Consider the following 24398-nt stretch of genomic DNA (forward strand, 5'->3'; position numbering starts at 1 on the left):
GAAGCACAGTTCTTTTTTTTTAAGATAGCTCACTTCACTGGCCTTATAAGAAACACCGGAGAGTGCAAGAATGCCCTTTTCGCAGAAGCAGAGTGTTTTTCTAGTATGGCAAACGAGGGTTCAATTAAACTTCCTAAAAGGAGTTGACTGACATTCAGTTTCAAGTTCTAGCAGCAAGTGTTAATTCAGGGTAAGAACACCACTCTTGTGCTATTCTGGCCATACTAGTGCAAATAGATTTCGTGTCTGTTCCCAGCAAGTTCAGTGTATTGGACTGAAGATCAGGTCCTGTTTTACTTAGTTTCCAATAATGAGTTTAACTATATAAGCCCCGTTTGTATAGGAATCACAGTTCTTTTTTTTTTTTTTTTTGAGCTAGCTCACTCTACTGTCCCTATAGGAAACACAGTAGAGTGCTAGAATGCCCTTTTCGCAGAAGCAGAGTGTTTTTCATGTATGGCAAACTAGGGTTCAATTAAACTTCCTAAAAGGAGTTTACTCACATTCAGTTTCAAGTTCTAGCAGCAAGTGTTAATTCAGGGTAAGAACACCATTCTTGTGCTATTCTGGCCGTACACAGTGCCAACAGCATACGCGTCTGTTCCCAGGAAGTACAGTGTATTGGTCTGAAGAGAAGCTCCTGTTTTACTTAGTTTCCAATACTGAGTTGAACTAGATATGCCACGTTTGTGGAGAAAGCATAGTTCTTTTGTTTTGAGCTAGCTCACTGTGCTGGCCCAATAGGAAACACCGTAGAGTGCAAGAATGCCCTTTTCTCAAAAGTGAGTATTTTTCTTGTATGGCAATCTAGGGTTCAATGAAACTTTCTAAACGGAGGAAAATTACGTTCAGTTTCAAGTGCTAGCAGCAAGTGTTAATTCAGGGTAAGAACACCACTCTTGTGCTATTCTGGCCATACACTGTGCAAATAGATTTAACATCTGTTCCCAGCAAGTACAGTGTATTAGACTGAAGAGAAGCTCCTGTTTTACTTAGTTTCCAATACTGAGTTGAACTAGATATGCCCCGTTTGTGTAGGAAGCACAGTTCTTTTGTTTGAACTAGCTCACTGTACTCGCCCTATAGGAAACACCTTAAACTGCAAGAATGCCCTTTTCTCAAAAGCAGAGTGTTTTTCTTGTATGGCAAACTAGGGTTCAATTAATCTTATTAAGGGAGTTGAATTATATTCAATTTAAAGTTCTAGCAGGAAGGCTTAATTCATGGTAAGTACACCACTCTTGTGGTATTCTGGCCATACACAGTGCAAATAGCATTCGTGTCTGTTCCCAGCAAGTACAGTGTATTGTAGAAGAGAAGCTCCTGTTTTACTTACTTTCCAATACTGAGTTGAACTTGATATGCCCCGTTTGTGTAGGAAGAACATTTCTTTTGTTTTGAGCTAGCTCACTCTACTAGCCCTATAGGCAACACATTACAGTGTGAGAATGCCCTTTTCTCATAAGCAGAGTGTTTTCCTTGTATAGCAATCTAGTGTTCAATTAAACATTCTAAACGGAGTAAAATCACATTCAGTTTCAAGTGCTAGCAGCAAGCGTTAATTCAGGGTAAGAACACCACTCTTGTGCTATTCTGGCCATGCACAGTGCAAATAGATTTCACGTGTGTTCCCAGCAAGTACAGTGTATTGGACTGAAAAGAAGCTCCAGTTTTACATAGTTTCCAATACTGAGAAGAACTAGATATGTCCCGTTTGTGTAGGAAGCACAGTTCTTTTGTTTGAACTTGCTCGCTGTATTGGCACTGTAGGAAACACGTTAAACTGCAAGAAAACCCTTTTCTCCAAAGCAGAGTGTTTTTCTTGTATGGAAAACTAGGGTTAAATTAATCTTCCTAAAGGGAGTTGAATCACAATGAGTTTAAAGTGCTACCAGCAAGTGTTAATTCAGGGTAAGAACACCTCTCTTTTGCTATTCTGGCCTTACACATTGCAAATAGCATTCAGGTCTGTTCCCAGCAAGTACAGTGTATTGGAATGAAGATCAGCTCCTGTTTTACTTAGTTTCCAATACTGAGTTGAACTAGATATGCCCCGTTTGAGGATCAAGCACAGTTCTTTTTTTTTGAACTAGCTCACTGTATTGGCCCTATGGTAAACCTATTAAACTGCAAAAATGCCCTTTTCTCAAAAGCAGAGTGTTTTTCTTGTATGGCAAACTAGGGTCCAATTAATCTTCCTAAAGTGAGTTGAATCACATTCAGTTTAAAGTTCTAGCAGCAAGGGTTAATTCATGGTAAGAACACAACTCTTGTGGTATTCTGGCTATACAGAGTGCAAATAGCATTCACGTCTGTTCCCACCAAGTACAGTGTATTGGACTGAAGAGAAGCTCCTGTTTTACTTAGTTTCCACTACTGTGTTGAACTAGATATGCCCTGTTCGTGGAGGAAGCACAGTTCTTTTGTTTTGAGCTAGCTCACTCTGCTGGCCCAATAGGAAACAAAGTAGAGTGCAAGAATGCCCTTTTCTCAAAAGCAGAGTGTTTTTCTTGTATGGCAATCTAGGGTTCAATTAAAATTTCTAAACGGAGTAAAATCACATTCTGTTTCGGATGCTAGCAGCAAGTGTTAATTCAGGTTAAGAACACCACTCTTGTGCTATTCTGACCATATACAGTGCAAATACATTTCGCGTCTGTTCCCAGCAAGTACAGTGTATTGGACTGAAGAGAAGCTCCTCTTTTACTTAGTTTCCAATACTGAGATGGACTAGATATGCCCTGTTTGTGGAGAAAGCACAGTTCTTTTGTTTTGAGGTAGCTCACTGTACTGGACACATAGGAAACACATCAGAGTGCAAGAATGCCCTTTTCTCAAAAGCAGAGTGTTTTTCTTGTATGGTAAACTAGGGTTCAATTAAACTTCCTAAAGGGAGTTGAGTCACATTCAGTTTAAAGTTCTAGCAGCAAGTGTTAATTCAGGGTAAGAACACCACTCTTGTGCTATTCTGACCATACACAGTGCAAATAGAATTCGCGTCTGTTCACAGCAAGTACAGTGTAATGGACTGAATAGAACTTCCTGTTTTACTTAGTTTTCAATACTGAGTTGAACTAGTTATGCCCCGTTTGTCGAGGAAGCACGGTTCTTTTGTTTTGAGGTAGCTCACTGTACTGGCCCTATAGGAAACACAGTAGAGTGCAAGAATGCCCTTTTCTTAAAATCAGAGTGTTTTTCTTGTATGGGAAACTAGGGTTCAATTAAACTTCCTAAAGAGAGTTGGGTCACATTCAGTTTAAAGTTCTAACAGCAAGTGTTAATTCAGGGTAAGAACACCACTCTTGTGCTATTCTGACCATACACAGTGCAAATAGCATTCACGTCTGTTCCCAGCAAGTAGAGTTTATTTGATGAAGAGAAGCTCCTGTTTTACTTAGTTTCCAATAGTCAGTTGAACTAGATATGCCCCGTTTTTGTAGGAACCACAGTTCTTTTGTTTTGAGCTACCTCACTATACTGGCCTTATAGGAAACACAGTAGAGTGCAAGAATGACCTTTTCTCAAAAGCAGAGTGTTTTTCTTGTATGGCAAACTAGGGTTCAATTACAATTGCTAAACGGAGATGAATCATATTCAGTTTCAAGTTCTAGTAGCAAGTGTTATTTCAGTGTAAGTACACCACTCTTGTGCTATTCTAGCCATACTAGTGCAAATAGATTTCGCGTCTGTTCCAAGCAAGTACAGTGTATTGTACTGAAGAAAAGCTTCTGTTTTACTTAGTTTCCAATACTGAGTTGAACTAGATATGCCCCGTTTATGGATCAAGCTCAGTTCTTTTGTTTTGAACTAGCTCACAGTACTGGCCTTATAGGTAACACATTAAACTGTAAGAATGACTTTTGCTATACAGCAGAGTGTTTGTCTTGTATGACTAACTAGGGTTCAAATAATCTCCTAAAGGGAGTTGAATCACATTAGTTTAAAGATCTAGCAGCAAGTGTTAATTTAGGGTAAGAACACCACTCTAGTGATATTCTGGACATACACAGTCAAATAGCATTCGCGTCTGTTCCCAGCAAGTACAGTGTATTGGACTGAAGAGAAGCTCCTGTTTTACTTGGTTTCCAATACTGAACTGAACTAGATATGCCCCGTTTGTGTATGGACGAACAGTTCTTTTGTTTTGAACTAGCTCACTCTACTGGCCTTATAGAAAACAAATTTAACTGCAAGAATGCCCTTTTCTCAACAGCAGAGTGTTTTTCTTTTATGGCAAACTACGGTTAAATTAATCTTCCTAAGGGGGGTTAAATCACATTCAGTTTAATGTTCTAGCATCAAGTGTTAATTCAGGGTAAGGACACGACTCTTGTGCTATTCAGGCCATACACTGTGCAAATAGCATTCACGTCTGTTCCCAGCAAGTACATTGTATTGGACTGAAGAGTAGCACCTGTTTTACTTAGTTTTCAATACCGTGTTGAACTAGATACGCCCCGTTTGTGGAGGAAGCACAGTTCTTTTTTTTTTTTTTTTTTTTTTTTTGAGCTAGGTCAATTTACTAGAAATATAGGAAACACAGTAGAGTGCAAGAATGCCCTTTTCTCAAAAACAGAGTGTTTTTCTTGTATGGCAATCTAGGGTTCAATTAAGCTTCACAAACTTAGTTGAATCACATTCACTTTCAAGTGCTAGCAGCATGTGTTTATTCAGGGTAATTACACCAGTCTTGTGCTATTCTGGCCATACACAGTGCAAATAGCATTCACGTCTGTTCCCAGCAAGTACAGTGCATTGGACTGAAGAGAAGCTCCTGTTTTACTTAGTTTCCAATCCTGAGTTGAACTAGATATGCCCCGTTTTTGTAGGAAGCACAGTTCTTTTGTTTTTAGCTACCTCACTGTACTTGCCCTGTAGGAAACACATTAGAGTGCAATTAATGACCTTTTCTCAAAAACAGAGTGTTTTTCTTGTACGGCAAACTAGGGTTCAAATAAACTTCCTAAACGGAGTTGAATCACATTCAGTTTCAAGTTCTAGCAGCAAGTGTTAATTCAGGGTAAGAACATCACTCTTGTAATATTCTGGCCATTTTCAGTGCAAACAGCATTTGCGTCTGTTCCCAGCAAGTACAGTGTATTGGACTGAAGAGAAGCTCCTGTTTTACTTCGTTTCCAATACTGAGTTGGACTAGATATGCCCCGTTTGTGGAGGAAGCATAGTTCTTTTGTTTTGATCTAGCTCACTTTACTGGCCATATAGGAAACAGAGAGGAGTGCAAGAGTGCCCTTTTCTCAAAGGCAGAGTGTTTTTCTTGTATGGTAACCTAGGGTTCAATTAAAATTCCTAAAGGGAGTTCAGTCACATTCAGTTTCAAGTGCTAGCAGCAAGCTTTAATTCAGGGTACGAACACCACTCTTGTGCTATTCTGGATATGCAGAGTGCAAATAGATTTCGCGTCTGTTCCCAGCAAGTACAGTGTATTGGACTGAACAGAAGCTCCTGTTTCACTTAGTTTCCAATACTGAATTGAACTAGATATGGCCCGTTTGTGTAGGAAGCACAGTCTTTTGTTTGAACTAGCTCACTGTACTCCCACTATAGAAAACACCTTAAACTGCAAGAATGCCCTTTTCTCCAAAGCAGAGTGTTTTTCTTGTATGGCAAACATGGTTAAATTAATCTTCCTAAAGGGAGATGTATCACATTGAGTTTAAAGTGCTATCAGAAAGTGTTAATTCAGGTTTAGAAGACTCTCTTGTGCTATTCTGGCCATACACAGTACAAATAGCATTCACGGCTGTTCCCAGCTAGTACAGTGTATTGGACTGAAGATCAGCTTCTGTTTTACTTAGTTTCCAATACTGAGTTGAACTAGATATGCCCCGTTTGTGGATCAAGCCCAGTTCTTTTTTTTTTAACTATCTCACAGTACTGGCCCTATACGAAACACATTAAACTGCAAGAATGGCCGTTTCTCAAAAGCAGAGTGTTTTTCTTGCTTGGTAAACTAGGGTTCAATTAAACTTCCTAAATGGAGTTGAATCACATTCATTTTCAAGTTCTAGCACCAAGTGTTAATTCAGGGTAAGAAAACCACTCTTGTGCTATTCCGGCCATACTAATGCAAATAGATTTCGCTTCAATTCCCAGCAAGTTCAGTGTATTGGACTGAAGATCAGCTCCTGTTTTACTTAGTTTAAAATACTGAGTTGAAGTAGATATGCCCCGTTTGTGGATCAAGCACAGTTCTTTTTTTTGAGCTAGCTCACTTTACTGGCCCTAGAGGAAACACAGTAGAGTGCAAGAATGCCCTTTTCTCAAAAGCCGAGTATTTATCTTATATGGCAATCTAGGGTTCAATTAAACTTCCTAAACGGAGTAAAATCACATTCAGTTTCAAGTTCTAGCTTTAAGTGTTAATTCAGGGTAAGAACACCACTCTTGTGCTATTCTGGCCATACACAGTGCAAATCGCATTCCCGTTTGTTTTCAGCAAGTACAGTGTATTGGACTGAAGTGTAGCTCCTGTTTTACTTAGTTTCCAATACTGAGTTGAACTAGATATGTCCCGTTTGTAGGAAGCACAGTTCCTTTGTTTTGAGCTAGTTCACTGTACTGGCCCTATAGGAAACATATTAAACTGCATTAAATCTCCTTTCTCAGAGCAGAGTTATATTCTTGTATGGCAAATTAGGGTTCAATTAATCTTCCTAAAGGGAGTTGAATCACATTCAGTTTAAAGTTCTAGCAGCAAGTGTTAATTCAGGGAAAGAACACCACTGTAGTGTATTCTGGCCATACACAGTACAAATATCATTCACGTCTGTTCCCAGCATGTACACTGTATTGGACTGAAGAGAAGCTCCTGTTTTAATTAATTTCCAATACTGAGTTGAACTAGATATGCCCCGTTTGTGTATCAAGCACAGTTCTTTTTTTTGAACAATCTCACAGTACTGGCCCTATAGGAAACACATTAAACTGCAAGAATGCCCGTTTCTCAAAAGCTGAGTGTTTTTCTTGTATGGCAAACTAGGGTTCAATTAATCTTCCTAAAGGGAGTTGAATCACATTAGTTCAAATTCTAGCAGCATGTGTTAATTTAGGGTATGAACAACACTCTTGTGCTATTCTGGACATACAGAGTTCAAATAGCATTCGCGTCTGTTCTCAGCAAGTACAGTGTATTGGACTGAAGAGAAGCTCCTGTTTTACTTTGTTTTCAATACTGAGTTGAAGTAGATATGCCCCGTTTGTGGAGGAAGCACAGTTCTATTGTTTTAGCTAGCTCACTGTACTAACCACATAGTAAACCTAGTAGAGTGCAAGAATGCCCTTTTCTCAAACAGAGTGTTTTTCTTGTATGGCAAACTACAGTTAAATTAATCTGCCTAAAGGGAGTTGAATCACATTCAGTTTAATGTTCTTGCAGCAAGTGTTAATTCAGGGTAAGGACACCACTTTGTGCTATTCTGGCCATACACAGTGCAAACAGCATCTGTGTCTGTTCCCAGCAAGTACAGTGTATTGGACTGAAGAGAAGCTCCTGCTTTACATAGTTTCCAATACTGAGTTGAACTAGTTATGCCCCGTTTGGGGAGGAAGCACAGTCCTTTTGTTTTGAGATAGCTCTCTTTACTGGCCATATAATAAACACAGCAGAGTGCAAGAATGCCCTTTTCTCAAAAGCTGAGTGTTTTTCTTGTATGGTCAACTAGTGTTCAATGAATCTTTCTAAAGGGAGTTGAGTCACATTCAGTTTCAAGTTCTAGCAGCAAGTGTTAATTCAGGGTAAGAACACCACTCTTGTGCTATTCTGGACATACACAGTGCAAATAGATTTCGCGTCTATTCCCAGCCAGTACAGTGTATTGGACTAGAGAAGCTCCTGTTTTACTTTGTTTCCAATACTGAGTTGAACTAGATATGCCCCGTTTGTGTGGGAAGCACAGTTCTTTTGTTTTGAACTAGCACACTGTTCTGGCCCTAAAGGAAACACATTAAACTGCAAGATGTGCCCTTTTCTAAAAAGCAGTGTTTTTCTTGTAAGGCAAACTAGGGTTCAATTAATATTCCTAAAGGAGTAGAATAACATTCAGTTTAAAATTCTAGTAGCAAGTGCTAATTCAGGGTATGAACACCACTCTTGTGCTATTCCGGCCATACACAGAGCAAATAGCATTCGCGTCTGTTCCCAGCAAGTACAGTGTATTGGACTGAAGAGAAACTCCTGTTTTACTTAGTGTCCAATACAGATTTGAACTAGTTATGTCCCGTTTGTGGAGGAAGCACAGTTCTTTTGTTTTGAACTAGCTCACTGTACTGGCTTTATAGGAAACACAGTAGAGTGCAAGAATGCCCTTTTCTTAAAATCAGAGTGTTTTTCTTGTATGGTAATCTAGGGTTCAAATAAACTTACTAAAGGGAGTTGAATCACATTCAGTTTAAAGTTCTAGCAGCAAGTGTTAATTCAGGGTAAGAACAACACTCTTGTTCTATTCTGGGCATATACAGTACAAACAACATTCGTGTCTGTTCCCAGCAAGTACAGTGTATTTGATGAAGAGAAGCTCCTGTTTTACTTAGTTTCCAATACTGAGTTGGACTAGATATGCCCCGTTTGTGGAGGAAGCACAGTTCTTTTGTTTTGAGCTAGCTCACTTTCTTGGCTGTATAGGAAACACAGCAGAGTGCAATAATGCCCTTTTCTCAAAAGCAGAGTGTTTTTCTTGTATGGTAAACTAGGGTTCAATTAAACTTCCTAAAGGGAGTTGAGTCACATTCAGTTTCAAGTGCTAGCAGCAAGTGTTAATTCAGGTAAGAACACCACTCTTGTGCTATTCCGGCCATACTAATACAAATAGACTTTGCTTCAGTTGCCGGCAAGTTCAGTATATTGGACTGAAGATCAGCTCCTGTTTTACTTAGTTTAAAATACTGAGTTTAACTAGATATGCCCCGTTTGTAGGAAGCACAGTTCCTTTGTTTTGAGCTAGCTCACTGTACTGGCCCTATAGGAAACATATTAAACTGCATTAAAACCCCTTTCTCAAAAGCAGAGTGATATTCTTGTATGGCAAATTAGGGTTCAATTAATCTTCCTAAAGGGAGTTGAATCACATTCAGTTTAAAGTTCTAGCAGCAAGTATTAATTCAGGGTAAGAACACCACTGTAGTGTATTCTGGCCATACACAGTGCAAACAGCATTCACATCTGTTCCCAGCAAGTAAGGTGTATTGGACTGAAGAGAAGCTCCTGTTGTACTTAGTTTCCAATACTGAGTTGAACTAGATATGCCCCGCTTGTGTAGGAAGCACAGTTCTTTTGTTTGGATCTAGGTCACTGTGCTGGCCCTAAAGGAAACACAGTAGAGTGCAAGAATGCCCTTTTCTCAAATGCAGCGTAATTTTCTTGTCTGCCGATCTAGGGTTCAATTAAACTTTCTAAACGGAGTAAAATCACATTTAGTTTCCAGTGCTAGCAGCAAGTGTTAGTTCAGGTTAAGAACACCATTCTTGTGCTATTCTGGCCATACTAATGCAAATAGATTTCGCGTCTGTTCCCAGCAAGTTCAGTGTATTGGACTGAAGAGAAGCTCCTGTTTTACTTAGATTCCAATACTGAGTTGAACTAGATATGCCGCGTTTGTGGAGGAAGCAGAGTTCTTTTGTTTTGAGCTAGCTCATTGTACTGGCTCTATAGGAAACACAGTAGAGTGCTAGAATGCTTTATCTGAAGAAAACAGTGTTTTTCTTGCATGGTAAATTAGGGTTCAATTAAACTTCCTAAATGGATTGAATCACATTCAGTTTCAAGTTCTAGCATCAAGTATTAATTCAGGGTAAGAACACCACTCTTGTGTTATTCCGGCCATAGTAATGCAAATAGATTTCCCTCCTGTAACCAGCAAGTTCAGTGTATTGGACTGAAGATCAGCTCCTGTTTTGCTTAGTTTCCAATACATAGTTGAAGTATATATGCCCCTTTTGTGGATCAAGCACAGATCTTTTGTATTGAGCTAGCTCACTTTACTGGCCCTATAGGAAACACAGTAGAGTGCAAGAATGCCCTTGTCTCAAAAGCAGAGTATTTATCTTGTATGGCAATCTAGGGTTCAATTATCCTTCCTAAACAGAGTAAAATCACATTCATTTTCAAGTTCTAAAAGTAAGTGTTAATTCAGGGTAAGAACACAACCCTTGTGCTATTCTCGACATACACAGTGCAAATCGCATTCGCGTCTGTTTTCAGCAAGTACAGTGTATTGGACTGAAGAGTAGCTCCAGTTTTACTTAGTTTCTAATACTGAGTTGAACTAGATATGCCCAGTTTGTGATGGAAGCACAGTTCTTTTGTTTTGAACTAGCTCACAGTACTGGCCCTATAGGAAACAACTTAAACTGCAAGAATGCCCTTTTCTCAAAAGCAGAGTTTTTTTCTTGTATGGCAAACTAGGGTTCAATTAATCGTACGAAATGGAGTTGAATCACATTCAGTTTAAAGTTCTAGCAGCAAGTGTTAATCAGGGCAATAACACCACTCTTGTGCTATTCTGCTATACACAGTGTAAATAGCATTCGCGTCTGTTCCCAGCAAGTACAATGTATTGCACTGAAGAGAAGTTCCTCTTTTACTTAGTTTCCAATACTGAGTTGAAGTAGATATGCACCGTTTGTCGAGGGAGCACAGTTCCTTTGTTTTGGACTAGCTCACTGTACTGGCCCTATAGGAAACACACTAGAGTGCCAGAATGCCCTTTTCTCAAAACAGAGTGTTTTTCTTGTGTGGCAAACGAGGGTTCAATTAAACTTCCTAAACGGAGTTGAATCACATTCAGTTCAAGTTCTAGCAGCAAGTGTTCATTCAGGGTAAGAACACCACTCTTGTGCTATTCGGGCCATACACGGTGCAAATAGATTTCGCATCTGTTCCCAGCAAGTACAGTGTATTGGACTGACGATAAGCTCCTGTTTAACTTAGTTTCCAATACTGAGTTGAAATAGATATGCCCCGTTTGTGTAGGAAGAACTGTTCTTTTGTTTTGAAGTAGCTCACTTTACTGGACCTATAGGAAACAACTTAACCTGCAAGAATGCCCTTTTCTTAAAAGCAGAGTGTTTTTCTTGTATGGCAAACTAGGGTTCAATTAATCTTACGAAAGGAAGTTGAATCACATTCAGTTTAAAGTTCTAGCTGCAAGTTTTAATTCCGGGTAAGAACAACATTCTTGTGCTATTCTGCCATACACAGTGCAAATAGCATTCGCGTCTGTTCCCAGCAAGTACAGTGTATTGCATTGAAGAGAAGTTCCTCTTTTACTTAGTTTCCAATACAGAGTTTAACTACATACTCCCCGTTTGTGGAGGGAGCACAGTTCCATTGTTTTGTGTTAGCTCACTGTAATGGCCCTATAGGAAACACACTAGAGTGCCAGATGCCCTTTTCTCAAAAGCAGAGTGTTTTTCTGGTATGGCAAACTAGGGTTCAATTAAACTTCCTAAAGGAGTTGAATACATTCAGTTTAAAGTTCTAGCAGCAAGGGTTAATTGAGGGTAAGAACACCACTCTTGTTCAATTCTGGCCATACACAGTGCAAATAGCATCCGCGTCTGTTCCCAGCAAGTACAGTGCATTGGACTGAAGAGAAGCTCCTGTTTTACTTAGTTTCCAATACTGACTTGAACTAGATATGCCCCGTTTGTGGAGGAAGCACAGTTCTTTTCTTTTGAGCTAGCTAACTCTACTCAAACTATAGGAAAAACTGTAGAGTGCAAGAATGCCCTTTTGTCAAAAGCAGAGTGTTTTTCTTGTATGGCAACCTAGGGTTCAATTAAACTTCCTAAACGGAGGTGAATCACATTCAGTTTCAAGTGCTAGTAGCAAGTGTTAGTTCAGGGTAAGAACACCACTATTGTGATATTCTGGCCATACACAATGCAAATAGCATTCGCGTCTGTTCCCCGCATGTACACTGTATTGGACTGAAGAGAAGCTCCCGTTTTACTTAGTTTCCAATACTGAGTTGAACTAGATATGCCCTGTTTTTGGATCAAGCACAGTTCTTTTGTTTTGAACTAGCTCACTTTTTCTGGCCCTATAGGAAACATATTAAACTGCAAGAACGCCCTTTTCTCAAAGCAGAGTGTTTTTCTTGTATGGCAACCTAGGGTTCAATCAAACTTCCTAAATGGAGTTGTATCTCATTAAGTTTCAAGTTCTACCAGCAAGTGTTAATTTAGGGAAAGTACACCACTGTTGTGCTATTCTGGCCATACACAGTGCACACAGCATTCTCATCTGTTCCCAGAAAGTAAGGTGTATTGGACTGAAGAGAAGCTCCTGTTTTACTCAGTTTCCAATACTGAGTTGAACTAGTTATGCCCCGCTTGTGTAGGAAGCACAGTTCTTTTGTTTTGAACTAGCACACTCTACTGGCCCTATAGGAAACACATTAAACTGCAAGAATGCCCTTTTCTCAATAGCAGAGTGTTTTTCTTGTATGGCAAACTAGGGTTCAATTAATCTTCCTAAAGGGAGTTGAATCACATTCAGGTTAAAGTTCCAGCAGCAAGGGTTAATTCAGTGTAAGAACACCACTCTTGTGCTATTCTGGCAATACACAGTGCAAATAGCATTGGCATCTGTTCCCAGCATGTACAGTGTATGGGACTGAACAGAAGCTCCTGTTTTAGTTAGTTTCCAATACTGAGTTGAACTGGTTATGCCCTGTTTGTGTAGGAAGCACAGTTCTTTTGTTCTGAGCTAGGTCACTGTGCTGGCCCAAAAGGAAACACAGTAGAGTGCAAGAATGCCCTTTTCTCAAAAGCAGCGTAATTTTCTTGTATTGCAAACTAGGGTTCAATTAAACTTCCTAAAAGGAGTTGAATCACATTCAGTTTCATGTTCTAGCAGCAAGTGTTAATTCAGGGTAAGAACACCACTCTTGTGCTATTTTGTCCATACTAATGCAAATAGATTTCGCTTCTGTTCTCAGGAAGTTCAGTGTATTGGACTGAAGATCAGCTCCTGTTTTAATTAGTTTCCAATACTGAGTTGAAGTAGATATGCCCTGTTTGTTGATCATGCACAGTTCTTTTATTTTGAGCTAGCTCACTTTACTGGCCCTATAAAAACACAGTAGAGTGCAAGAATGCTCTTTTCTCAAAAGCAGAGTATTTATCTTGTATGGCAATCTAGGGTTCAATTAAACTTCCTAAATGGAGTAAAATCACATTCAGTTTCATGTTCTAGCAGTTAGTGTTAATTCAGAGTAGGAACACCACTCTTGTGCTATTCTGGCCATACACAAGGCAAATCGCATTCGCGTCGGTTTTCAGCAAGTACAGTGCATTGGACTGAAGAGTAGATCCTGTTTTACTTAGTTTCCAATACTGAGTTGAAATAGATATGTCCCGTTTGTAGGAAGCAAAGTTCCTTTGTTTTGAGCTAGCTCACTGTACTGGCCTTTAGGAAACAGAGTAGAGTGCAAGAATCCCCTTTTCTCAAAAGCAGAGTGTTTTTCTTGTATGGCAAACTAGGGTTTAATTAAACTTCCTAAAGGGAGTTGAATAACATTCAATTTAATGTTCTAGCAGCAAGGGTTAATTCAGCGAAAGAACACCACTCTTTTTCTATTCTGGCCATACACAGTGCAAATAGCATCCGTGTCTGTTCCCAGCAAGTACAGTGTATTGGACTGAAGAGAAGCTCCTGTTTTACTTAGTTTCCAATACTGACTTGAACTAGATATGCCCCGTTTGTGGAGTAAGCACAGTTCTTTTGTTTTGAGCTAGCACACTGTACTGGCCCCATAGGAAACACATAAAACTGGAAGAATGCACTTTTCTCAAAAGCAGAGTGTTTTTCTTGTATGGCAATCTAGGGTTCAATTAAACTTCCTAAACGGAGTTGAATCACATTCAGTTTCAAGTGCTAGCAGCAAGTGTTAATTCATGGTAAGTACACCACTGTAGTGTATTCTGGCCATACACAGTGCAAATAACTTTCACGTCTGTTCCCAGCATGTACACTGTATCGGACTGAAGAGAAGCTCCTCTTTTACTTAGTTTCCAATACTGAGTTGAACTAGATATGCCTTGTTTGTGTTCGAAGAACAGCTCTTTTGATTGAACTAGCTCTCTGTACCGGAATTATAGGAAACATATTAAACTGCAAGAATGCCCTTTCCTCAAAAACAGAGTGTTTTTCTCATATGGCAAACTAGGGTTCAATTTATCTTCCTATAGGGATTTGAATCACATTCAGTTTAAAGTTCTATCAGCACGTGTTAATATAGGGTAAGAACACCACTCTTGTGCTATTCTGGCCATACACAGTGCATGTAGATTTCGGGTCTGTTCCGACCATGTACAGTGTTTTGGAATGAAGAGATGCTCCTGTTTTACTTAGGTTCCAATACTGAGTTGAACTAGATATGCCCTGTTTCTGGAGGAAACACAGTTCTTTTGTTTTGAACTAGCTCACTCTACTCGCCCTTTAGGAAACACATTAGAGTGCAAGAATGCCCTTTTCTCAAAAGCAGAGTGTTTTTCTTGTAAGGTAAACGAGGGATCACTTAAACTTCCTAAACGGAGTTGAATCACATTCAGTTTCAAGTTCTAGCCGCAAGTGTTATTTCAGGGTAAGTACAACATTCTTGTGCCATTCCGGCCAAACTAATGCAAATAGATTTCGCTTCTCTTCCCAGCAAGTACAGTGTATTGGACTGAAGAGAAGGTCCTGTTTTACTTAGTTTCCAATACTGAGTTGAACTAGATATGGCCCTTTTGAGGATGCATAGTTCTTTTGTTTTGAGCTAGCTCACTGTACTGGCCCTATAGGAAACACAGTAGAGTGCAAGAATGCCCTTTTGTCAAAAGCAGAGTGTCTTTCTTGTATGGCAAACTAGGGTTCAATTAAACTTCCTAAACAGAGTTGAATCACATTCAGTTTCAAGTTCTATCAGCAAGTGTTTATTTAGGGAAAGTACACCACAGTTGTGCTATTGTGGATATACACAGTGCAAAGAGCATTCACATCTGTTCCCAGCAAGTAAGGTGTATTGGACTGAAGAGAAGCTCCTGTTGTATCTAGTATCCAATACTGAGTTGAACTAGATATGCCCCGCTTGTGTAGGAAGCACAGTTCTTTTGTTTTTAACTAGGTCACTGTACACCTTATAGGAAACACATTAAACTGCAAGAATGCCCTTTCTCAAAAGCAGAGTGTTTTTCTTGTATGGCAATCTAGGGTTCAATTAATCTTCCTAAAGGGAGTTGAATCACATTCAGTTTAACTTTCCAGCAGCAAGGGTTAATTCATGGTAGGAACACCACTCTTGCGGTATTCTGGCCATACACAGTGCAAATAGCATTCGCGTCTGTTCCCAGCAAGTACACTGTATTGGGCTGAAGAGAAGCTCCTGTTTTACTTAGTTTCCAATCCTGAGTTGAACTATATATGACCCGTTTGTGTAGGATGCACACTTCTTTTGTTTTGAGGTAGCTCACTGTGTTGGCCCAATAGGAAACACAGTAGAGTGCAAGAATGCCCTTTTCTCAAAAGCAGCGTAATTTTCTTGTATGGCAATCTAGGGATCAATTAAACTTTCTAAACGGAGTAAAATCACAATCAGTTTCAAGTGATAGCAGCAAGTGTTAATTCAGGGTAAGAACACCACTCTTGTGCTATTCTGGCCATACACAGTGCAAATAGATTTCGCGACTGTTCCCAGCAAGTACAGTGTATTGGACTGAACAGAAGCTCCTGTTTTACTTAGTTTCCAATACTGAGTTGAACTAGATATGTCCTGTTTGTGTAGGAAGAAAAGTTCTTTTGTTTGAACTAGCTCACTGTACTGGCCCTATAGGAAATACCTTAAACTGCAAGAATGCCCTTTTCTCCAAAGCAGTGTTTTTCTTTAATGGCAAACTAGGGTTAAATTAATGTTCCTGAAGGGAGTAGAATCACATTGAGTTTAAAGTGCTAGCAGCAAAGGTTAATTCAGGGTAAGAACACCACTCTTGTGCTATTCTGTCCATACACATTGAAATAAGCATTCGTGTCTGTTCCCAGCAAGTACAGTGTATTGGACTGAAGATCAGCTCCTGTTTTACTTAGTTTGCAATACTGAGTTGAACTACATATGCCCCGTTTGTGGATCAAGCACAGTTCTTTTGTTTTGAAGTAGCTCACTGTACCGGATATATAGGAAACATATTAACTGCAAGAATGCCCTTTCCTCAAAAGCAGAGTGTTTTTATTATATGGCAAATTAGGGTACAATTAATCTTCCTAAAGTGAGTTGAATCACATTCAGTTTAAAGTTCTAGCAGCAAGGGTTAATTCATGGTAAGAACACCACTCTTGTGGTATTCTGGCCATACAGAGTACAAATAGCATTCGCGTCTGTTCCCAGCATTTACAGTGTATTGGACTGAAGAGAAGCTCCTGTTTTAATTAGTTTCCAATACTGAGTTGAACTCGATATGCCCCGTTTGTGGAGGAAGCACAGTTCTTTTCTTTTGAGCTAGCTCACTGTGCTGGCCCAATAGGAAACACAGTAGATTGCAAGAATGCCTTTTTCTCAAAAGCGGAGTATTTTTCTTGTATGGCAATCAAGGGTTCAATTAAACTTTCTAAACGGAGTAAAATCCCATTCAGTTTCAAGTTCTAGCAGCAAGTATTAATTCAGGGTAAGAACACCACTCTTGTACTATTCTGGACATATACAGAGGAAATAGATTTCCCGTCGGTTCCCAGCAAGTACAGTGTATTGGACTGAAAATCAGCTCCTGTTTTACTTAGTTTCCAATACTGAGTTGAACTAGATATGCCCCGTTTGTGGAGGAAGCACAGTTTTTTTGTTTTGAGCTAGCACACTGCACTGGCCCTATAGGAAACACAGTAGAGTGCAAGAATGCCCTTTTGTCAAAAGCAGAGTGTTTTTCTTGCATGACAAACTAGGGTTCAATTAAACTTCCTAAACGGAGTTGAATCACATTCAGTTTCAAGTTCCATCAGTAAGTGTTTATTTAGGGAAAGTATACCACTGTTGTGCTATTGTGGCCATAAACAATGCAAACAGCATTCACATTTGTTCCCAGGAAGTAAGGTGTATTGGACTGTAGAGAAGCTCCTGTTGTACTTAGTTTCCAATACTGAGTTGAATTAGATATGCCCTGCTTGTGTAGGAAGCACAGTTCTTTTGTTTTTAACTAGCTCACTGTATACCCTATAGGAAAGACATTAAACTGCAAGAATGCCCTTTTCTCAAAAGCAGAGTGTTTTTCTTGTATGGCAAACTAGGGTTCAATTAATCTTCCTAAAGGGAGTTGAATCACATTCAGTTTAACGTTCCAGCAGCAAGGGTTAATTCATGGTAAGAACACCACTCTAGTGGTATTCTGGACATACACAGTGCAAATAGCACTCGCGTCTGTTCCCAGCAAGTACAGTGTATTGGGCTGAAGAGAAGCTCCTGTTTTACTTAGTTTCAAATACTGAGTTCAACTAGATATTACCCGTTTGTGTAGGATGCACACTTCTTTTATTTTGAGCTAGCTCACTGTGCTGGCCCAATAGGAAACACAGTAGAGTGCAAGAATGCCCTTTTGTCAAAAGCAGAGTGTTTTTCTTGTATGGCAATCTAGGGTTCAATTAAACTTTCTAAACGGAGTAAAATCACATTCAGTTTCAAGTGCTAGCAGCAAGTGTTAATTCAGGGTAAGATAACCACTCTTGTGCTATTCTGGCCATACATATTGCAAATAGATTTCGCTTCTGTTCCCAGCAAGTACAGTGTATTGGACTGAAGAGAAGCTCCTGTTTTACTTAGTTTCCAATACTGAGTTGAACTAGATATGCCTCGTTTGTGGAGGATGCACAGTTCTTTTTTTTTGAGCCTGCTCACTGTGCTGGCCCAGTAGGAAACACACTAGAGTGCAAGAAAGCCTTTTTCTCAAAAGCAGAGTGTTTTTCTTGTATGGCAATCAAGGGTTCAATTAAACATTCTAAACGGAGTAAAATCCCATTCATTTTCAAGTTCTAGCAGCAAGGGTTAATTCATGGTAAGAACACCACTCTTGTGGTATTCTGGCCATACACAGTGCAAATAGCATTCGCGTCTGTTCCCAGCAAGTACAGTGTATTGGACTGAAGAGAAGCTCCTGTTTTACTTAGTTTCCAATACTGAGTTGAACTAGATATGCCCCGTTTGTGGAGGAAGCACAGTTCTTTTGTTTTGAGCTAGCTCACAGTACTGGCCCTATAGGAAACACAGTAGAGTGCAAGAATGCCCTTTTGTCAAAAGCAGAGTGTTTTTCTTGTATGGCAACCTAGGGTTCAATTAAACTTCCTAAACGGAGTTGAATCACATTCAGTTTCAAGTTCTATCAGCAAGTGTTTATTTAGGGAAAGTACACCACAGTTGTGCTATTGTGGCCATACTCAGTGCAAACAGCATTCACATCTGTTCCCAGCAAGAAAGGTGTATTGGACTGAAGAGAAGCTCCTGTTGTACTTAGTATCCAATAGTGAGTTGAAATAGATATGTCCCGCTTGTGTAGGAAGCACAGTTCTTTTGTTTTCAACTAGCTCACTGTATACCCTATAGGAAACACATTAAACTGCAAGAATGCCCCTTTCTCAAAAGCAGAGTGTTTTTTTTGTATGGCAAACTAGGGTTCAAATAATCTTCCTAAAGTGAGTTGAATCACATTCAGTTTATCGTTCCAGCAGCAAGGGTTAATTCATGGTAAGAACACGACTCCTGTGGTATTCTGGCCATACACAGTGCAAATAGCATTCGCGTCTGTTCCAAGCAAGTACAGTGTATTGGACTGAAGATCAGCTCCTGTTTTACTTAGTTTCCAATACTGAGTTGTACTAGATATGCCCCGTTTGTGTAGGAAGCACAGATCTTTTGTTTGAACTTGCTCACTGTACTGGCCCTATAGGAAACACCTTAAACTGCAAGAATGCCCTTTTCTCCAAAGCAGAGTGTTTTTCTTGTATGGCAAACTAGGGTTAAATTAATCTTCCTAAAGGGAGTTGAATCACATTCAGTTTAAAGTGCTAGTAGCAAGTGTTAATACAGGGTTGAACACCACTCTTGTGCTATTCTGGCCATACACAGTGCAAATAGCATTCCCGTGTGTTGCCACCAAGTACAGTGTATTGGACTGAAGATCAGCTCTTGTATTACTTAGTTTCCAATACTGAGTTGAACTAGATATGCCCTGTTTGTCGATCAAGCACAGTTCTTTTGTTTTGAACTAGCTCACTTTTCTGGCCCTATAGGAAACATATTAAACTGCAAGAATTCCCTTTTCTCAAAAGCAGAGTGTTTTTCTTGTATGGCAAACTAGGATTCAATGAAACTTCCTAAACGGACTGAATCACATTCAGTTTCAAGTTCTGGCACCAAGTGTTAATTCAGGGTAAAAACACCACTGTTGTGGTATTCTGGCCATACACAGTACAAATAGCATTCGCGTCTGTTCCCAGCAAGTACAGTGTATTGGACTGAAGAGAAGCTCCTGTTTGTTAGTTTCCAATACTGAGTTCAACTAGATATTCCCCGTTTGTTTAGGAAGCACAGTTCTTTTGTTATGGGCTAGCTCACTGTACCTGCCCTATAGCAAACAGAGTAAAATGCTAGAATGCCCTTTTCTCCCAAGCAGAGTGTATTTCTTTTATGACAAACTAGGATTCAATTAATCTTCCTAAACGGAGTTGAATCACATTCAGTTGTAAGTGCTAGCAGCAAGTGTTAATTTAGGGTAAGAACACCACTCTTGTGCTATTCTGGCCATACACAGTGCAAATACCATTTTAGTCTGGTGCCAGCAAGTACAGAGTATTGGACTGAAGAGTAGCTCCTGTAATTAGTATCCAATACTGATTTGACCTAGATTTGCCCCGTTTGTGTAGTAAGCACCGTTCTTTTGTTTTGAGCTAGCTCACTCTACTGGCCCTATAAGAAACACAGTTGAATGCAAGAATGCCCTTTTCTCCAAAGCAGAGTATTTTTCTTGTATGGCAAACTAGGGTTCAATTAATCTTTCTAAAGTGAGTTGAATCACATTCAGTTTTAAGTTCTAGCAGCAAGTGTTAATTCAGGGTAAGAACACCAATCTTGTGCTATTCTGGCCATACACAGTGCAAATAGCATTCGCGTCTGTTCCCAGCAAGTACAGTGTATTGGACTGAAGAGAAGCTCCAGTTTTACTTAGTATCCTCTACTAAGTTTACCTAGATATACCCCGTTTGTGTAGGAAGCACAGTTCTTTTCTCTTGAGGTAGCTCACTGTACCTGCCCTATAGGAAACACAATACAGTGCCTGAATGCCCTTTGCTCTAAAGCAGAGTGTTTTTCTTGTATGGCAATTTGGGTTCAACTAAACTTCCTAAACTGAGTTGAATCACATTCAGGTTCAAGTTCTAGCAGCAAGTGTTTATTCAGAGTAAGAACACCACTCTTGTGCTATTCTGGCCAAACACAGTGCAAATAGCACTCGCGTCTGTTCCCAGCCAGTACAGTGTATTGGACTGAAGAGAAGCTACTTTTTGACTTAGTTTCCAACACTGAGATGAACTAGATATGCCCCGTTTGTGTAGGAAACACAGTTCTTTGTTTTGAGCTAGCTCACTGTTCTGGCCCTATAGGAAATACAGTAGAGTGCATGAAGGCCCTTTTCTCCAAATCATAGTGTTTTTCTTGTATTGCAAACTAGGGTTCAATTAAACTTGCTAAAAGGAGTTGAATCACATTCGGTTTCAAGTTCTAGCAGCAAGTGTTAATTCAGTGTAAGAACACCACTCTTGTGCTATTCTGGCAATATACAGTGCAAATAGCATTGGCGTCTGTTCCCAGCAAGTATAGTGTATTGGACTGAAGAGAAGCACTATTTTACTTAGTATCTAATACAGAGATGACCTAGATATGCCCCGTTTGTGTAGGAAGCATAGTTCTTTTGATTTGAGCTAGCTCACTGTACTGGCCCTAAAGGAAACAGAGTAGAGTGCAAGAATGTCCTTTTTTCAAAAACAGAGTGTTTTTCTTGTATGGCAAACTAGGGTTCAATTAAACTTCCTAAACTGAGTTGAATCACATTCAGGTTAAAGTTCAAGCACCACGTGTTAATTCAGTGTAAGAACACCACTCTTGTGCTATTCTGGCAATATACAGTGCAAATAGCATTGGCGTCTGTTCCCAGCAAGTATAGTGTATTGGACTGAAGAGAAGCACTATTTTACTTAGTATCTAATACAGAGATGACCTAGATATGCCCCGTTTGTGTAGGAAGCATAGTTCTTTTGATTTGAGCTAGCTCACTGTACTGGCCCTAAAGGAAACAGAGTAGAGTGCAAGAATGTCCTTTTTTCAAAAACAGAGTGTTTTTCTTGTATGGCAAACTAGGGTTCAATTAAACTTCCTAAACTGAGTTGAATCACATTCAGGTTAAAGTTCAAGCACCACGTGTTAATTCAGGATAAGAACACCACTCTTGTGCTATTCTGGCAATATACAGTGCAAATAGCATTGGCGTCTGTTCCCAGCAAGTATAGTGTATTGGACTGAAGAGAAGCACTATTTTACTTAGTATCTAATACAGAGATGACCTAGATATGCCCAGTTTGTGTAGGAAGCATAGTTCTTTTGATTTGAGCTAGCTCACTGTACTGGCCCTAAAGGAAACAGAGTAGAGTGCAAGAATGTCCTTTTTTCAAAAACAGAGTGTTTTTCTTGTATGGCAAACTAGGGTTCAATTAAACTTCCTAAACTGAGTTGAATCACATTCAGGTTAAAGTTCAAGCACCACGTGTTAATTCAGGGTAAGAACACGACTCTTGTGCTATTCTGGCCATACACAGTGCAAATAGCATTCGCATCTGCTCCCAGCAAGTACAGTGTATGGGAATGAAGAGAAGCTCCAGTTTTATTTAGTATCCCAGACTAAGTTGAACTAGATATGCCCGTTTGTGTAGGAAGCACAGTTCTTTTCTTTTGAGCTAGCTCACTGTACCTGCCCTATAGGAAACACAATAGAGTGCCTGAATGCCCTTTTCTCCAATGCAGAGTGTTTTTCTTGTATGGCAAACTAGGGTTCAGTTAAATTTCCTAAACGGAGTTGAACCACATTCAGTTTCAAGTTCTAGCAGAAAGTGTTAATTCAGGGTAAGAACACCACTCTTGTGCTATTCTGGCCATACACAGTGCAAATAGCATTCGCGTCTGTTCCCAGCAATTACAGTGTATTTTACTGAAGAGAAGCTCCAGTTTTATTCAGTATCCTATACTAAATTGACCTAGATATGCTCTGTTTGATAGGAAGCACAGTTCTTAAGTTTTGAGCTAGCTCACTGTTCTGGCCCTATAGGAAACACAGTAGAGTGCATGAATGCCCTTTTCTCCAAAGCAGAGTTTTTTACTTGTATGGAAAACTAGGGTTCAAATAAACTTCCTATACGGAGTTGAAAAACATTCAGTTTCCAGTTCCAGCATTAAGTGTTAATTCAGGGTAGGAACACCAATTTTGTGCCATTCTGGCCATACACAGTGCAAATAGCATTCGCTTCTCTTCCCAGCAAGTACAGTGTATTGGACTGAAGAGAAGCTTCTGTTTGATTTAGTTTCCAATACTGATTTGAACTTAATATGCCCCGTTTGTGTAGGAAGCACAGTTCTTTCATTTTGAGGAAGCTCACTCTACCGACCATATAAGAAACAGAGTTGATTGCAAGAATGTCCTTTTCTCCAAAGCAGAGTGTTTTTCTTGTATGGCAAACTAGGGTTCAATTAAACATCCAAAAAGGAGTTGAATCACATTCAGTTTCAAGTTCTAGCAGCAAGTGTTCATTCAATGTAAGTACACGACTCTTGTGTTTTTCTGGCTGTACATAGTGCAAATAGCATTCGCGTCTGTTCCCAACATGTACAGTGTTTTGGACAGAACAGAAGCTCCTGTTTGACTTAGTTTCCAATACTGAGTTAAACTCGATATGTCCCGTTTGTGTAGAAAGCACAATTCTTTTGTTTTCGGCTAGCTTACTGTACTGGCCCTGTAGGAAACACAGTTGAATGCAAGAATGCCCTTTTCTCCAAAGCAGAGTATTTTTCTTGTATGGCAAACTAGGGTTCAATTAATCTTTCTAAAGTGAGTTGAATCACATTCAGTTTTAAGTTCTAGCAGCAAGTGTTAATTCAGGGTAAGAACACCAATCTTGTGCTATTCTGGCCATACACAGTGCAAATAGCATTCGCGTCTGTTCCCAGCAAGTACAGTGTATTGGACTGAAGAGAAGCTCCAGTTTTACTTAGTATCCTCTACTAAGTTTACCTAGATATACCCCGTTTGTGTAGGAAGCACAGTTCTTTTCTCTTGAGGTAGCTCACTGTACCTGCCCTATAGGAAACACAATACAGTGCCTGAATGCCCTTTGCTCTAAAGCAGAGTGTTTTTCTTGTATGGCAATTTGGGTTCAACTAAACTTCCTAAACTGAGTTGAATCACATTCAGGTTCAAGTTCTAGCAGCAAGTGTTTATTCAGAGTAAGAACACCACTCTTGTGCTATTCTGGCCAAACACAGTGCAAATAGCACTCGCGTCTGTTCCCAGCCAGTACAGTGTATTGGACTGAAGAGAAGCTACTTTTTGACTTAGTTTCCAACACTGAGATGAACTAGATATGCCCCGTTTGTGTAGGAAACACAGTTCTTTGTTTTGAGCTAGCTCACTGTTCTGGCCCTATAGGAAATACAGTAGAGTGCATGAAGGCCCTTTTCTCCAAATCATAGTGTTTTTCTTGTATTGCAAACTAGGGTTCAATTAAACTTCCTAAACTGAGTTGAATCACATTCGGTTTCAAGTTCTAGCAGCAAGTGTTAATTCAGTGTAAGAACACCACTCTTGTGCTATTCTGGCAATATACAGTGCAAATAGCATTGGCGTCTGTTCCCAGCAAGTATAGTGTATTGGACTGAAGAGAAGCACTATTTTACTTAGTATCTAATACAGAGATGACCTAGATATGCCCCGTTTGTGTAGGAAGCATAGTTCTTTTGATTTGAGCTAGCTCACTGTACTGGCCCTAAAGGAAACAGAGTAGAGTGCAAGAATGTCCTTTTTTCAAAAACAGAGTGTTTTTCTTGTATGGCAAACTAGGGTTCAATTAAACTTCCTAAACTGAGTTGAATCACATTCAGGTTAAAGTTCAAGCACCACGTGTTAATTCAGTGTAAGAACACCACTCTTGTGCTATTCTGGCAATATACAGTGCAAATAGCATTGGCGTCTGTTCCCAGCAAGTATAGTGTATTGGACTGAAGAGAAGCACTATTTTACTTAGTATCTAATACAGAGATGACCTAGATATGCCCCGTTTGTGTAGGAAGCATAGTTCTTTTGATTTGAGCTAGCTCACTGTACTG

The sequence above is a fragment of the Peromyscus maniculatus genome, chromosome 20, assembly GCF_049852395.1.
Source record: "Peromyscus maniculatus bairdii isolate BWxNUB_F1_BW_parent chromosome 20, HU_Pman_BW_mat_3.1, whole genome shotgun sequence".
Taxonomy (NCBI): Eukaryota; Metazoa; Chordata; class Mammalia; order Rodentia; family Cricetidae; genus Peromyscus; species Peromyscus maniculatus.